Genomic DNA, 17071 nt, shown 5'->3' with positions numbered 1-17071 from the left:
AAAAGTGGCCCAAAAATTCATGTGGAAGAATGATGATTTTATACGAAAGTTGGCATGGTACTACTAAGAGTGTTTAAAGGATTACAAATGATTCCCAGCAGGCTGAACTCTTACACAAGTAATTCTATTCATAAGTGTCCTATAGTGGTTTTCAGAGAATCGATAAATTAATAATACAGATTTTTCCAAAACATAAATAATACTAAGAATTATACTTACCTATTATAATAACCAAAGAGTTATATTAGCCTTGATACTAACAACCTTTCAAGTTAGATCTTATTACGTGATTTCACAGTTAATAAAATTGAGATCTGGACCGTTTAAGTAATTTGCCAATTCACCAACTGTATGTACCAGAAACAGGCTTCCAGACCAGATATACAAGGTCCCATAACATTCCTCATTCCCATTGTTCCACACAGACTCCTGCAAGAGTTTGTATCTACCTCTCTGCTCGTTAAGATAGAGACAAAAGATAAATAATTGAAATCAACAAAGGCATTGTGTATAATTCCCTTTTAACAGTTTTTTCATTAACTTGAAGTATTGGGGAACTGGGCTCAAAATAGTTGACAATTTGATGATCTTAATCCCTAAAAGGTTTACCCAATTTATAAAGTTGGCAGAAACACAATTAATACCATTTGCCTTATGAAAACTATGGTTCCACAGTAAATAAACGAAGAATGTCACAAATGTGAGTTGTGTTCTGGAATAATAGGAAGATAGTTTAAGATGTGAAGAATGAGAGATCACCATTACAGTAAACTCTCTGCTGACAGATGATTGTTTTTATGTTTTTATAATTTCCACAAAAGTTCCATCTGAGATCATTTTAATTTATACCACACATTATCTCTCTTGATCCACCTTTTTCTCAAGGTAAACTATGCTAAGGTTTTGTTTTTATTATCCCACCCACATGTGGTTGGCCTACACAAACACATACACGTCCGGCCTGGGTTCTTTCCCAACACAAATACCCGTGGTATTCATACTATGGGAAAAAGAGTAGCTAGGTTAAAAGTTGATGTAGAAGTTTATTTATGTCCAAACCCAAACTTATTACATATTGCACAGACAAATGCTACAAAATGATAAAGTTATGGAAGCAGAGTACTCAGAAGCTTACAGGCCAAATATATATTTTTTATTTTGTCCGACAAGAATATAAATATCATTGCCCCTAAACACCTGCATAATAAGAAACAAGGAAGGGCGTGACATCATTTGAAGAAAGTCAAGAATCGCCTAGACTCTTCCTTAAGTGTTTTTCTAATGGTGTATTCTTTTACCTGAAAATACTACCTATAATTCTATTAATATGATTTTTTTTCTCTCTCATACATACACACACAGAACACAATCACATTAATGAAAAAAACAAATGTTGCCTGTGAGTGAAGGGTATTCAGTCAGGAATGCTACCAGTTTTACCTTAAAAAACAAAGACATATATGCAGAATGGTCAAGTATGAAACTATAACTGTACAGAACCCAGACAAGAAGAAGGGTGGGTTTCAAGCTTAGGGGACTGCTGGTACTTTCCGAACCAAAGAGAGCCTGGGAGGGGGAGCCCTGGGAAATAGGCAAGCTGAGAGGTAAGGAAATCATGAACGTACCAATGGATGTGAAAGATATTTAAACAGATAAAGAATGACAGCTACAAAGTGGCCCATTGACTCACAGGCATGTTTACAGGTGCCAAGCATCGTAACATCTCTTGTTCCCATTCTGGGGGTGCTGCTTGTGTTGTCATGCATGATTTTGCTCAGCAACACCTCCCCCACCTCTGCTTACCCATACATGACATTAAAATACATGCATTTTCACTTCTGAATTCCTTGTCCCCCCACAAAATTTCGTTTTGAGTTTATGTGGATTTTAAGTCATTGTGGTTGAGGATGATCAGAAAAAGATGAAACTAGGTGATTAGGAGGGAAAAGGAAGACAAAACAGCAGGGAAAAATGCTTTGCCAAAGCAGGCACAGGAGAGATAAAAGAAGCCTAGCACTCACAATCTTGTCTGAGGAAGGCAGCTCAGGCATATGTGAAAGGGATTGATAGTGCCAGACCATAGTTCTCTCCTGGCACGCAGTACCTTAGAACAGAAAGTTAAGCCCTGGGTCCTTGTGAACAGCAGAAGAAGGCTGACAAACACCTGGTCCCCTGTGGCAGACTGAACGCGTTAAAAATGGTTACATGCAACGTTTTTCCATCTGAAGTATTCAAATTGCACGGTCTCTCTCATAGAATTAAAAATCAAAGTCGGCCGGGCGTGGTGGCTCAAGCCTGTAATCCCAGCACTTTGGGAGGCCGAGACGGGTGGATCACGAGGTCAGGAGATCGAGACCATCCTGGCTAACACAGTGAAACCCCGTCTCTACTAAAAAAATAGAAAAAACTAGCCGGGCGAGGTGGCGGGCGCCTGTAGTCCCAGCTACTCAGGAGGCTGAGGCAAGAGAATGGCGTAAACCCTGGAGGCGGAGCTTGCAGTGAGCTGAGATCCGGCCACTGCGCTCCAGCCTGGGGGACAGAGCAAGACTCCGTCTCAAAAAAAAAAAAAGTCGTCATCAGAAACATATTAAGTATTTGGATGGAAGATTAGACCCTGAGGAAAAGGAAGTGCTTTCTAGACTCTTACATGCAAACTGTCTGCCACAGAGCACAATTTATAAGCATCTCATTTCAACCACAGAAGGAAAGAACGAAGGGTAAAATGGAGATACATAAAAATAATATTTGTAGTCTTAGGATCTAATATGTCATCTTTATAATTTTATTTTCATGAGTAATAAAAATTTGAAAAGCAAACTTTTATTAACGAGGTTAACCTGAAAATTGTCCCTTCATCATCTTTAGTCCCATAAGGTAAGGATCACACATTGGGGTGCCTTCCTGCCACAGCCAGGAAACCTCAGTAAATGACACCTCTTAGTTGTAAGGTGATAGAGTGATGAGGATTGTGCTAAGTTTGAGAGCACATGCCCAGTTTTTTAAAATTCAATTTTCTTAAACCACTTGGTAAACCAAAGAAATAGGTCTGGGAGCCACAAGCTTTTCTCAGTCTGCCAGTTTTAACCTCTCAATGTCTTAAGTTCCTCAGCAACAAATTGTCCTGCCACAGGGGATTCTGGGATCCTTCTAAGTTAAAAAAAAAAAAAGGAAAAAGAAAAAAGAAAAAAGCACTAAAATGGAAATACAAACAAAGCAAAACCTTCAACTTAAGAAAATATGTGTTTTCCTAGACTTGTGGCTTTCAAACTTCAATTTCTGATGTTATTTCTGTTTTTGAACACTTTGTGTTGAGGTTTTTTGTTTTTGTTTTTTGGGGTTTTTTTTTTGTATTTGATATGTGTTGATACTTTGACAGGAAGCTTATAAGGATGATATCCACATCCACTTTTGTGTGGCTTTATCAGAATGAGTACTGGGGGAATAGAGGTATTCTACTTGTAGATTAAAAACAAACATGTACATACATGAATATATAAAATATACACAAACCCACAAGCATACACACATGCAGTCACAGATATACAAACATACATATATACACATAAATATATACACACACATATACATGTACGCAACACAGAAATTCAGAAACACATTTGAGAAGTCTGCCAGGCCTTCTACAATGTATAAAGGCCCCTGTGGGAGAATATTTTGGGCTCTCTAGCAAGGGTAGACCAGAGTTTGTTTTCAGTATGGATCAGAGTCTGCCCAGAACTTACTCCATATTGCTGGCCCTGGTAACCCTTACCAAGTTCCCTGCATCTCATTTTGACCTTGCCTGTAGCTGAAAAACAAAAGCTGCCACTCCTGTGACTCTTCTTTAAACTGAAATTTAGGGTAAACGTGGCCCCATTTCTTCCTGGTCATTACATCTCACACTTTCACTCTTGTTCCCCTGTCCTGGGTAGCAAGTTTTTTTTTTTTTTAAGTAGAAACTTCCTTCAAATAATTAGATATGCAGATGTCTTTTCTGATCCTCAGCTGAGGTGGCCTAAACATAGATGTATTAATTTGTCTTGTGCTATTTTATTAGTTCTGCAAATTATATAAGTTGAGCAACATCTCCAAAACACTTAAATATAACAAAACTAGAGCTAAGGTTTAGACTTAGAATTTCAGTGATTTTTCTTTTTTTATTAAAGACACTGATTTTATTTTTTTCTAGTTTTATTATGTTTTAAACTTTTACTTTAGATTCAGGGGTACGTGTACAGGTTTGTTATACTGGAAAATTCATGTCACAGGGGTTTCTTGTATAGATTATTTTGCTGCCCCAGTACTAAACCTAGTACACAGTAGTTACTTTTTCTGCTCCTCTCCCTCCTCCCAACCTTCAGCCTCGGGAAGGCCCCAGTGTCTGTTATTCCCCTTTGTAAGACAATGATTTTAATGGTTATCAAACCATAAAGCCTGTTGATATTAGAAAATTTTGTGAAGAGGTCATTGAAAATAATTATATCAATTGGGCAACAACTTATTGACTTTGTTCTGTACCACATAGGCAGGAAGAATTCTACAAATGAAATTATGATTAAAACTTTTAAACTATCTTAAATTAATTCTTGTGGTAGCAGAATCCTAAGATGGCCTCCAAGAATTCTGCCACCTATATATATACCTTATCTATCCCCTTCATTAATTACAGAAGAAAGCTGCACATATGATAGCTGTCATGTTAACCCTATATAACATGATTATGTTATATAACAAAAGTGAAGGGGATTTGTACATGTAATTATGGTTCCAAATCAACTGGATTGAAGTAATCAAGTGGAGAATATTTAGTAGGCCTAATCAGGCATACCCTTTCAAAGTGGGTCTGGATGTCAGGGACTGTCTCTCCTGCTGGTCTTGGAGTAGCAGGTCACCAAGATAATCATACAGAAGTTAAATTTGCCAATGACTTTAGGGCCTTGGAAAAGTATCCTAAACCTTAGATGAGACTCCAGCCCCAGCTAACACCTTAATCTCAGCCTTGTGAAACCCTAAGCAGAAGACTCAGTTAGGCCATTCCCAGGTTCCTAATCCACGGAAATAGTTAGAAAATCTATGTATGTTCTTTTACACTGCCAAATTTGAGACAATTTGTTATATAGCAAATGAAAACCAATACAGCTCTCCTACTGAGTTTGCAAATACAGCAAAGCATAACTATTTAGCAGTTAAATAATACCAAAGTAAATCATTCTAAAATTAACTATTTATACTTCTTGTATTAATAATTTTAATAATCAATATTAGTTAATTATTAAATATTACATATATAATAGATAATATCAGTTCAATTCTTGCCATATACCTAGTAGGACATGTCAAAACATTCTTTTTCAGTATGACAGATTGATTGCTAAAGTTTTCCCATTTTTCTGCTCTCTTGGTATCCATGCCCTAGGCAATTTGACTTTGTATCTTTCATCAAGAGGTAGAATCTATTTGGTGTACTGGCAATGTGACTTGCTTTGGCCCATAGAATATGTTGGAAATGATGGTGTGCCGGTTTCAAGCCTAGGTCTTAGGGGAGCCTGCATGTTTCTGGTCTCTTGGGACTCTACCAAGACCTAAGAAAAACCTTAGGCTAGCTTGCTGTAGTATGAGACATGTGGACAAATCCTAATGGTTCCAACTATTTCAGACAGTCTGTTTTTAGCCAACTCTTCTCCTGATCACAGATATTTGAGCAATCTAAGTTGGGAGCAGCTAAGCCTCACTAGCTCAGCAGACCTATTCAGTGAACCCACAGGTAAGAAAGAAACAAAAAAATGTTGTTTGTTTTAAGCTATTACGTTTTGGTGCAGTTTGTTGCTCAACAATATATTGGTTATAGCTAATACATACAATAAATAATGTTTATAATAAAAGCAAATACCACGATTGAGAGAATTTTACTTTGAATCTTTTCATTTTACAAAAGATAAAATAATAATTATATATTCCTGATATAATTAGTGTATAATATGTATAACTTTATCATATTTACCTTGAAATCATAAATTCAAAATACCAATTTCAATATATGTTTTACACAGTAATTATTTTGTAGATGCTTTATGTGATTTATAGATGCAAATATAAAATCTCTGTCCTCACTAACTGCTAGGCACAGAGTCAATGACAAGCTATTAAAAGCTATAAAGGCTCACAAACAACATGATGCTTGGATGTGCGTCATTATAGCGTACTCCTGTATTTTTCAAATTGTTCAGCCAGAGTGTGGAGATCTTCAGTAAGGAAACTCATTGTTCTTTGAAGACAACTTATTTTATCCTTGGATTGCTCTGAGCATTAAAAATGTTTTTCATTATTTGGGCCAAACATTGTCGTCCTCTAATTTGTATACACTGATCCTAGTTCTATCTGCTAGAGGTTTCGGGGTCATATAGAGCAGATTTAATTCCTGTTGCACCCAGGTTGTGGTACTTTGTTATGGTACCCATTAGCAAACTCATACACCAGCTAAACCCATAATACTACTAATTTTGACTAGATGTTCCAATGTAGCAAATACTTTGTTACCCAGAGCCATGCCTTCTATAGGTACGCGATTACAGGTATCTACAAATGATATTTTGGATAAATATTTGCCACTGCATGTCATGAACTACTACTAGTCCCCCTTTACCAGTGGAAACAAGGTCATTATGCCTTTAATATGCTCGAAACAGAGAATCACAGCCAGAAAATTCAGAACTAATTAAGGGGAGAACTTATCCTTAAGATTCTATTTCTCTGGGACCACTCTGGTACCAAATTCTGTTCTGTTTAAATCAAGTAAGAGAAAGGAAGAGAGAGGGAGAAATGTGTGTGTGTGTATATATATGTGTATATATATGTGTGTATATATGTGTATATGTATATATGTGTATAATATATGTGTGTGTAATATACAACACATGCATGCATACATATGCATAAATAAATATAATAGATTTTTTCAAATATATACATATATAATGTCATTACCAGAATTTGGTTTTGCACAATTGGGAAAGTGGGCTATGCAGCCTCTATAAAGCCTATCATCTTATAACTGATGCTGGAGTTGAAGTCTACAGAGCTGGAAGTCAGGAAGGGAACATGCATGTAAGTTGGTGAAGTCAAGGGCAAGCTAGAACTCACAAGCACTAATTAGAACCTCATGAGGACAGACTGAAATTCACATTAGTTGTTTCTGCCTCTGACTCTACTGACAAGTATATTCTGAAGAAGCTGGGCCTTTTTGTCGTGGAGATAAAGACAAAGACACACACACACACACACATCTGGCCTAAAAGTCAAAGAAGTGAAGGAAGACCTAGGGGAAGATAGAAGTTCCAGACAGCCATGGCTTCAAGTCAGTGAGATGAGTTAGCAGATCAGAAAAAGTCTCTATGAGCTGCGACATGGCTTCTCCCCTTTTCTTCCTTACTCCAAATAACCCTACATTCTTCATTTGTCCTGAAATGTCTATTTAATTCCACACTAAATAGAAACACACACGAGAGGAAATTCTGGAATATGCAGTTCAAGTTCAGTCTAGCCAAGTTAACACATTACAAAGTCATCACAAGTATCAGGCTTTTAATGACCTAGCCTAGGGTGTCACAGTATAAAGTTCGGGTGTTTGACTGACCTATTCTATTGTCAGTTCCACCTATTTGTTCTTCACAATCCCAGTGGGAATAAAAAACCTCACATTTCATAAGGATAATTGTCAAATAATTTGTGGTCATATTTTAAAAGGTACACATGTGTGTTTGTGTGTGCATGCGTATGTGAGAGAGGGAAATCGACTGGCATAGAAAATGTGGTAAAATGTAGGAAATTGGGGAATCTAGGTGCAGGGAGTAAGAAATATTATTTTTACTGCTCTTGCAGCTTTTTTATCATTTTAAATTCTTGAAAAGAACAACATGAGAGAATGGAGGTAACAACCTAAGGAGTAGTAGATGATTACTCACATGTATAAAGTCCATTATTTTTCATTATCATGTGATTTTAACAAATTATTTGAAGAATTAATGAGAACAAAATGAAGCATGTCTCTACTCTTTTTGTGTCAAATAGCTTCTCCACCCAAATGTGACTGGCTTGACAGTGCAAAAGAGAGTTGTGCGGAATGTGCATTTAATTTGAACCAGTAGATTAGCTTAGACGTTTAAATTATCTAGTTACTATAATAATTTATTATTTTCTTCTAAACAGAAAAATATCAGCTTTATATAGCCACATTTTCTAACCTTGAGGATACATTAGAGGAATATCTGCTAACTGGATGTTTTCTTCTTTGCATGTAAAGAGGGTCAGTTAAAATTTTGTAATCCAGCATTTCATGTTTCCCAAATAGATTTGTTTCAGTGATTTGATGAAAATTTGCTAATTTGCCAAGATAAATCTTTTCTGAGTGCCAGAAGTTTTAATCTTTTTCTGATTGATTCTTGCTGTCGCTCCTTCAGTTTCAGCACGAATGTCGGGGCCCCCTGAACTGCTTGCAGTCCTGCTCCTCTTTCTCAGATCAGAATTACAGCTTTAGTCTAGGATTGAATGTGGTCATTTCAATCATTTTCCGTTCCCCGAAGAGACTATAATTCTCTTATAAAATGCTTATTAGGGAAGACATTGGGAATTCAGGACAATTTTATTTTCTGCTTATCTTCCAAGGGCCATGAGATCAGGATCCAGATGTTCTGACTCAGCCAAAGGCAGGACTGTTCCCTGGCAAAGGAAAATTGAGATTATGCATGCAGGAGACAAAGAGGACTGGGAACGCATATGCCTAAGTGATAGATATACCAGCACAGCCACTTCTAATATATTTACTGAGACAGAGAACATAAAGGCTTGTTAGAAGACTGACGTGTCCTTTGACTGTAATCGTTGTAAATGCAGCTGAAAAATAAAAGATTACATAACAAATTGAAATAAGTATAGCAGGGTTATTGAGAAAATAGGTTACCTTATTTCATGCAGTTGGGAAGGTTCAAGTTAGAGTAGTAGCAGGGAAAGATTTTAAAAGCCTCATTCCACTTGCTATTAAACATGAATCATTCTTCCTCTCCCTTCTTTGCTCACTTTTGTACTTGGGGAGTACAAAAATACCCTCTTTCTGTTTCTATGATTTTTTTTTCTGTCTTCCCACCAAATGAAATGCTATCTGAAAACAGTCGTTTTAAATCTGTTTTACTTATTTTCTTTGTTTCCCCACAGTTGCATTTGCTTGCATTGAGAACATATTCCAAGAAGAAAATAAAATCAGTTTGTGTTTTAATTTTTGAATAACAAATACAACTACTATTAAAGCATTTGCTACCTTTTCTAGTTAAGTTCCTTCATGTCTCCTTCTTTGCTCATTCCAGCTCTCTGTATACACGGTTCATCACATCATTCAGACTTATACCCAAATGCCATTTCAGAAAGCACAACCTGCACTACGTGTTACCTGAAGCATGCTTTGATTTCAAGTAAACTGTTTTAGAAGGAAATGCTTCACTGAAATTTCAAAATCTAATGCTAAATATGATGTCATTTTAATGGCTTATAAGAAAAATACTTTTGCACATGCATATGCAAAAGTCCATAAAGCAATATCTAGGAGAAGTTTCCATCTTTATATGAGACAGAGTGAAAAACAAAACAAGCAACTTTTGTCAGTAACCCTCAGCTTACTTGGAGACTCGCCAATTACTATAAGAATACTGAGTTTTATATTCCTAATTAGTGTGGGGCGTGTTGTGCCTTGCTGTCAATTTCTACACAAGGAATGGCTCACTGATTCTGACCATTCCTTCAGCTGAGGGATTACTACTCATGAAGTTGACAAAGCTGTGAAAGATGGTGTTAGGCAAGTAAAGCTCAGTGGGCTTTTATGTTGAAAATTTTCTTGGAAGAATGCTAACCTCCATCAAAAAGTCCACGTCAGGCAGGATAGCTCTAGTGATTATATATATACACACACACACACATATATACACACACACATTTACGTACACATATGCACACAAATATATGTGTATATATGTGCATTTTATGTACATATATTTGCTATATAATGCAGGTGATATATGTAACATATTTATTATATATTATATAAAATATTTATATATAAATAGCATATATTCTATATAATATACATCTCACCTATATTATATAGCAAATATATGTGTGATATATATGATATATATGTACATGATATATACATATATGATATATATGCATATCTTGTGTAAATAAACATTTAATATATAATACCAGTGAAATAGTCAGTATATTGTACATTCTATATGTAATACCAGTGATATTATTAACCAGTCCTGGAGGCAGTTAAATAGAGTAGGCTTGCAAAAAATTTGCATGTCAGATTGAAATTAAACTTAAACCTCTGCCCCTTAACAAGTCATCCTATTTTGAACTTTAAAAAGACTGTAATGATCATGTAGTCTACTTGTCATCAGCTAGGGAACGAATCTCTTTTATGATGTTTTTAGTAGGTACCCAACCCATTTCTACTTGTTGCAGTCTTTGCACTGTACACTTAGGAGTCAGATACACTTGGCTTTACATATTCTCTGCAGTTCTTAGCTCTGAGATCTGGGGAAACCTTCTGAGTCTGTTTTCCTCATTTAAATGAGGGCAATATTAGTCATTTCATGTGGTTCTAGGGATTCTGCAAGGTAATATAGTTAACATTCCCAATATAGAGACCAGAAGAATATTTGTTTAATAAATACAAGTTTCTTTATCCATTCCTTCCAGTTCTGGGAAGGCCATTAACTTCACAATCAGTTTGTTCCATTGTTGAACTGGAAGAGTTGTTCGAAAGTTCTTCCTTATTCTATAATCTGCCTTTCTGTTATTCTTATCTGTTTTTTTCAGTTGTAGCTTTGAGCTTCCCAAAAGTAGTTTCTGTCTATTCCCATAAGTTAGTAGGCATTATTTGAAGACGGTAGAATCACCCTGTTGTTATCCAGAGTACATATTCTTGGTTACTTTTACTAATTTTCAATTGATATGGTTTCTGTACAGTTTAAGTGTACAGTCTGTTAAAGCAAACTAAATATCACCTGAGAAGGACTCTGTACTTCTATATTTGAGTCGTTGTGGATGAACCATAACCTAGCTTAAGAGTCAGAGAAGATTAAAAACCTACCTTAGGAATATGTGCCTGTAACAGTAGCTAAGTCCTGGCCAATCCCAGCCACCATACTTCAACCATTTACACACTGCTGAGTGTTCATTCTGTGTTCAAATAAGGCAAACGCCGAGGTGCAACCAATCCAGCCATTCTGTACTTCCAATTTCTGTATATCATTTTTCTTTTTTCGTTTATAAATCTTCTTCCACCACATGACTGTGGCTGTGCTGGAGTCTCTGTGACTCTGCTGTGATTTGGGGACTGTTTGATTTGTGCATCACTCATTGCTCAATTAAACTCCTTTAAATTTAATTTGTCTGAAGTTTTTCTTTTATCAAGTCCTATCCTACTGGACAAAATTAAGTAGCTGAATGACCCAGTCTCTTCTTCCTCAAACTATCCATATTCATCACTCAGAATTTCTGAACACTATATTTAAATTCATTGTGATTTGACTATTTTTAAATTGCATTCAATTTTTAATCACATAGAACGTAGAGATTTTCATGGGAGAACCCACTGAAATTTCATTGTACGACTTCCTTGTCATTGTCACACAAACCCAAGCATGAATCCTAAACCTAGCTCTGTATTAGTCAGGGTTCTCTAGAGGGACAGGACTAATAACATAGATGTACATATGAAAGAGAGTTTATTAAGGAGTATTGACTTACACGATCACAAGGTGAAGTCCCACAGTAGGCCATCTGCAAGCTGAGGAGAAGGAAGCCAGTCTGTGTCCCAAAACCTCAAAAATAGGGAAGCTGACAGTGCAGCCTTCAGTCTGTGGTCAAAGGGCCAAGAGCCACTGGCAAACCTTGGTGTCCAACGTTTGAGGACAGGAAGCATCCAGCACAGGAGAAGGATGAAGGCTGGAAGACTTAGCCAGTCTAGTCCTTCCACGTTCGTCTGCCTGCTTTATCCTAGCCACACTGGCAGCTGACAAGATGGTGCCCACCCAGATTGAGGGTGTGTCTGCCTCTCCCAGTCCACTGACTCAAATGTTAATCTCCTTTGGCAACACCCTCCCAGACACACTCAGAACAATACTTTGCATCCTTCAATCCAATCAAATTGACACTCAATACTAACCATCACAAGTCCACTCCTTGTTGACTTGAACCCATATACACCTCCTGAAATCACACATAATCTTCAAATAAAGACAACAAAGTCATAATTATGCCTAACATAATACAGCTATCCTTTATACAACTGAAACACATCCATCTCCAACCCAGATGCTATTACATAAAGTTAACAACACTTAAATTCTCATATGAAGTCAATAAATCTTATGTCACATGACAAAGAAAAAAGAAAGGAAATAAAATGAAGATATGTTAGTACAAGTGTACACATGCACAAACATGTTCTTAACAAAATAAGAAGGAAATACTCATAATTATCATCCTCTTTTCTGCAATTGGTCATGTGGCCGTAGCTGGTATTGATGACTACCTTCTACTACTCATTCTATATTCCTCTTGCCTTCAGCAAGTACCTCAGCAATCATGGTTCTTTACCTGGTGAAGTGACCCCAAACCTTCATTTCTAAAGAGTCTGGAGCTATTTGTAGTCCTGCCCAGATTGGGCTCCTGTAGTTTCCCATTGACCTTAATCACAGGGCATGGTAATACTAAGAGATGCCCTAAGGGATCTCGTGTGTTCCACCCATACTCTTCCTTACCTCTGTTGTGGAGTAGTAGACTTGCGCAGCAGCCTGGACCTGTTGCAGAGCCTTCTCCTTTTCTGGATTCCACTCAAAGCTGGCAGTCTTTTGGGTCACTTGATAAATGGGCCAGAGTAACATACCCAAATGATGAATGTGTTGCCTCTAAAATCCAAGTAGGCCCACTAAGCATTGTGCCTCTTTCTTGGTTGTAGGAGGGGCCAAAGGTAGCAACTTACCCTTTACCTTAGAAGGCATATCTCAATAGGCCCCACACCACTAGACCTCTAGAAATTTTACTGAGGAAGAAGGTCCCTGAATTTTAGTCAGATTTATTTCCCATCTCCTGGCATTTAAATCTCTCAGCCATAAGTACGGTGTGTTTGCTACTTATCACTCACTGGATCCAATCAGCATAATGTCATCAATGCAATGGACTAGTGTGATATCTTGTGGAAGGGAAAAACAATCAAGATCTCTGCAAACAAGATTATGGCACAAAGCTGGAGAGTTGATATACCCCTGAAGTAGGACAGTAACGGTTTATTGCTGGCTTTGCCAGCTGAAGGCAAATTGCTTCTGGTTGGCCTTCTGGACAGGAATGGAGAAAAGGCATTTGCCAAATCAATGGCTGCATACCAGGTACCAGGAGATGTGGTAATTTGCTCAAGCAACGAAACCACATCTGGTACAGCAGCTGCAGTTGGAGTCACACTTGGGTAAGCTTATGATAATCCACCGTCATTCTCCTAGATCCATTTGTCTTCTGCACAGGCCAAACAGGAGATTTGAACAGGGAGTGGAATCACCTCTCCGAGTCTTTCAAGTCCTTGAGGGTGGCACTAATCTCTGGCTTCCCTCCAGGGATGTGGTATTATTTTGATTCACTATTTTCAAGGTAGAGGCTGCTGTTGGTTTCCCATGTAATTAAAATGCCCTCTGGGTCAATAGGATGAAATATTTAAACCAATTAATGAAATAAATAATTATACACATCTATCGCTGTATACAGTAAAATAAACATTATTTACATTGCTCTTTAGTGAGTGAACAACGACCTCTTCTTTTCTTAGAGTTGATATGAAAGTTGAAAGATTGACAGTTAACTCATTAAAGAAAAAAATCAAAGAGATGAAGATGAGGGATAATTATATAGTTTTATGTGTATTTACTTGAAATGTTGTTAAATATTAACTACTCTTCTACTCTTCCATTAAGTCCACCTAGGTCTGCAGAAGGTATCAGTTATGATGCATTTTTAGTTATGATGATAAGCATAATATTAAAAGTGGAGTTTACATTTAAACTCAATACATATGCTAACTTATAAACAAATGGTAATTGAAAATTAAAACACTGAATCTCTAATACAATATATTTATGTAATTAAATGTGAATAATAACTATGGAGTGGAGAGTGATATGTATCTTTTAAAACAGGATTTTAATAATGATAGCATTGCTGGAAGTCCAATTTCTTCTTAAAAAAATAGGCTTGTTCTAAGCAAGATTTGTTATTCCTTATAAATAGTATACAGGAGCTCAAGTGTAATACTTCTTACATTGAACTTTAAACTTTGAAATGAAGGTTAATATATGTTTGATTTAAAAAAAAAAAAAAACCGGCCAGGCGCGGTGGCTCAAGCCTGTAATCCCAGCACTTTGGGAGGCTGAGGCGGGCGGATCACGAGGTCAGGAGATGGAGACCATCTTGGCTAACACGGTGAAACCCTGTCTCTACCAAAATACAAAAAATTAGCCGGGCGTGGTGGCGGGCGCCTGTAGTCCCAGCTACTCGGAGGCTGAGGCGGGAGAATGGCATGAACCCGGGAGGCGGAGCTTGCAGTGAGCCGAGATCGTGCCACTGCACTCCAGCCTGGGCAACACAGCCAGTCTCCGTCTCAAAAAAAAAAAAAAAACCTTTGACTGCTTTAAACTTATTCAAATTAAAATATCCTAGATGATTTATACCCCAGGAAACTGAAAGCTAGACAAACAATCAAAGATATATTTGTCTACCTGATCTAAAAATAGCTAACACCTTTTAAAATATAACAGAAGCTATTATCAACAATACCTAATTGCCTCATTCGTTTCCTTATTGACTTGATTCCCTGATGTTTTGTTACTCACTAGAAAGTTTAGTGCCATTCTATTCTCTGTTCCAATTTCATCTGAATGAGGAAGCATATTGGACAAATGTGTGTTTTTTTTTTTTTTGAGATGGAGTCTCGCTCTGTCACCCAAGCTACAGTGTAGTGGCACAATCTTGGCTCACTGCAACCCCCGCCTCCCAGATTCAAGCAATTCTCTCTCAGCCTCCTGAGTAACTGGGATTACAGGCATGCACCACCACGCCCAGCTAATTTTTGTATTTTTAGTTGAGACAAGGTTTCACTATGTTGGTCAGGCTAGTCTTGAACTCCTGACCTCGTGATCCACCCACCTTGGCCTCCCAAAATGCTGGGACTACAAGCGTGAGCCACTGTGCCTGGCTGCCCATTCTGTTTAACTGGCTTTCGTGTGGGTAAAGTGTTCGTCCTCCTAGATTGGATGCTGTTAATTCCACAGTGACATTAAATTCCACAGTGACACAGTGACATTAAAATTTTGCATGCCATTAGTCACAGTGATTGTTCTGGAGGACACGGTATCCAATACAATTCAATGAGACTCAATTGTGAGTCTTTTTTTTTTTTTTTTTTTTTTTGGAACGGAGTCTCGCTCTGTCTCCCAGGCTGGAGTGCAGTGGATCTTGGCTCACTGCAAGCTCCGCCTCCCGGATTTACGCCATTCTCCTGCCTCAACCTCCCGAGTAGCTCGGACTACAGGTGCCCGCCCCCACGCCCGGCTAGTTTTTTTGTGTGTTTTTTCAGTAGAGACGGGGTTTCACCGTGTTAGCCAGGATGGTCTGGATCTCCTGACCTCGTGATCCGCCTGACTCGGCCTCCCAAAGTGCTGGGATTACAGACTTGAGCCACCGCGCATGGCCTCAATTGTGAGTCTTTAGAGAACAATTGGGAAAAGAGAGTTGTCTTTTCTGCTAAGTCATGCTGTAAATATAAAGTATATTTCTGGGTCATTTTGCAAGGACCTTATCACCAGAACTTGGAAGTCTGTAGGAAAAGAGAGAAAACAGAAAAGGTATCCAATGTAGAGTCAAGGCATAGATAAAATTGAAGCTTGAAAGTTTTGGTTAACTCTATCTTGATACCAGCTATCTGGATAAATTCTACATTTTGCTTTTGTTTTGTTTTCTTAAGGTGGTTTGAGTTGAATTTTCTGTTACATGTGACAATAAAAGGCTCAACATACACGTAACTCAACTTAGAAAACTTGGAATGACTTGTTCCAGTGATACTTGCTGGAAAATATGGCAGTATTGTTTCAACTCCAATTTATGCCAAGGCCTGGGACTCCTAAATATGACCACAGTTCATCGTCATGCAGAGTGACAGTTGTCTCTGTTATGCATTTAGGACTGGTCCCTACACAGTCTTTTCTTTTAAGTGTCAACTTATTGTATTGCTACCTATTTCTCTCTTTAGTTCTCTTCACATTTGTTTTGTATATTTAAGTGCTTCATTATTGGGCGCACATATATTTACAATTGTTACATGCTCTTGAGATGATCTGACTTTATATAATGTCAAAGAAAGTCATTATATAATGACTTTCTTTGTCTCTTGTGACAGTTTCTACTTAAAGTCTATTTTGTTTCAAATAAGTATAGCAATTAGTGCTCCCTTTTTGTTAGCATGTGAATGGAATATCTTTTTCCATTCCTTCACTTTCAGCTTATGTGTACCCTTAAAGATACAGTGAGCCTCTTGTATGGAACATATAGTTAGATACTGTCTTTTCATTCATTTTAGTCACGCTATATCTTCCGGTTAGAAAATATAATTCATTTACATTTAAATCAGATATTTATTTATTTATTTGACTTACTATTGCCACTTTGTTAATTGTTTTCTGATTGTTTTGTAGTTTCTTCTTTCCTCCTCTCTTGCTCTCCTTGTAATTTGACTTTTTTTTTTTTTTTTTTGCAGTGGTATGCTTTGATTCTTCTCTCTTTATCTTTTGTGTACCTACAACACATATTTTTTTCTTTATGGTTACCTTGTTGCTTATGTAAAACCTTTTTTAGTTGCAACAGTTTGTTTTAAGCCAATAATAACTTTGGCTACATATAAAAACTCTATATTTACCTTCTCTCACCACATTTATGTTATTAATGTCACAATTTACATCTTTTTTTTTTTTTTTTT

This window comes from Rhinopithecus bieti, unplaced genomic scaffold (genome assembly GCF_001698545.2).
Source record: "Rhinopithecus bieti isolate Rb0 unplaced genomic scaffold, ASM169854v2 scaffold_1295, whole genome shotgun sequence".
Lineage (NCBI taxonomy): Eukaryota > Metazoa > Chordata > Mammalia > Primates > Cercopithecidae > Rhinopithecus > Rhinopithecus bieti.
This window is presented reverse-complemented; position numbering follows the sequence as displayed.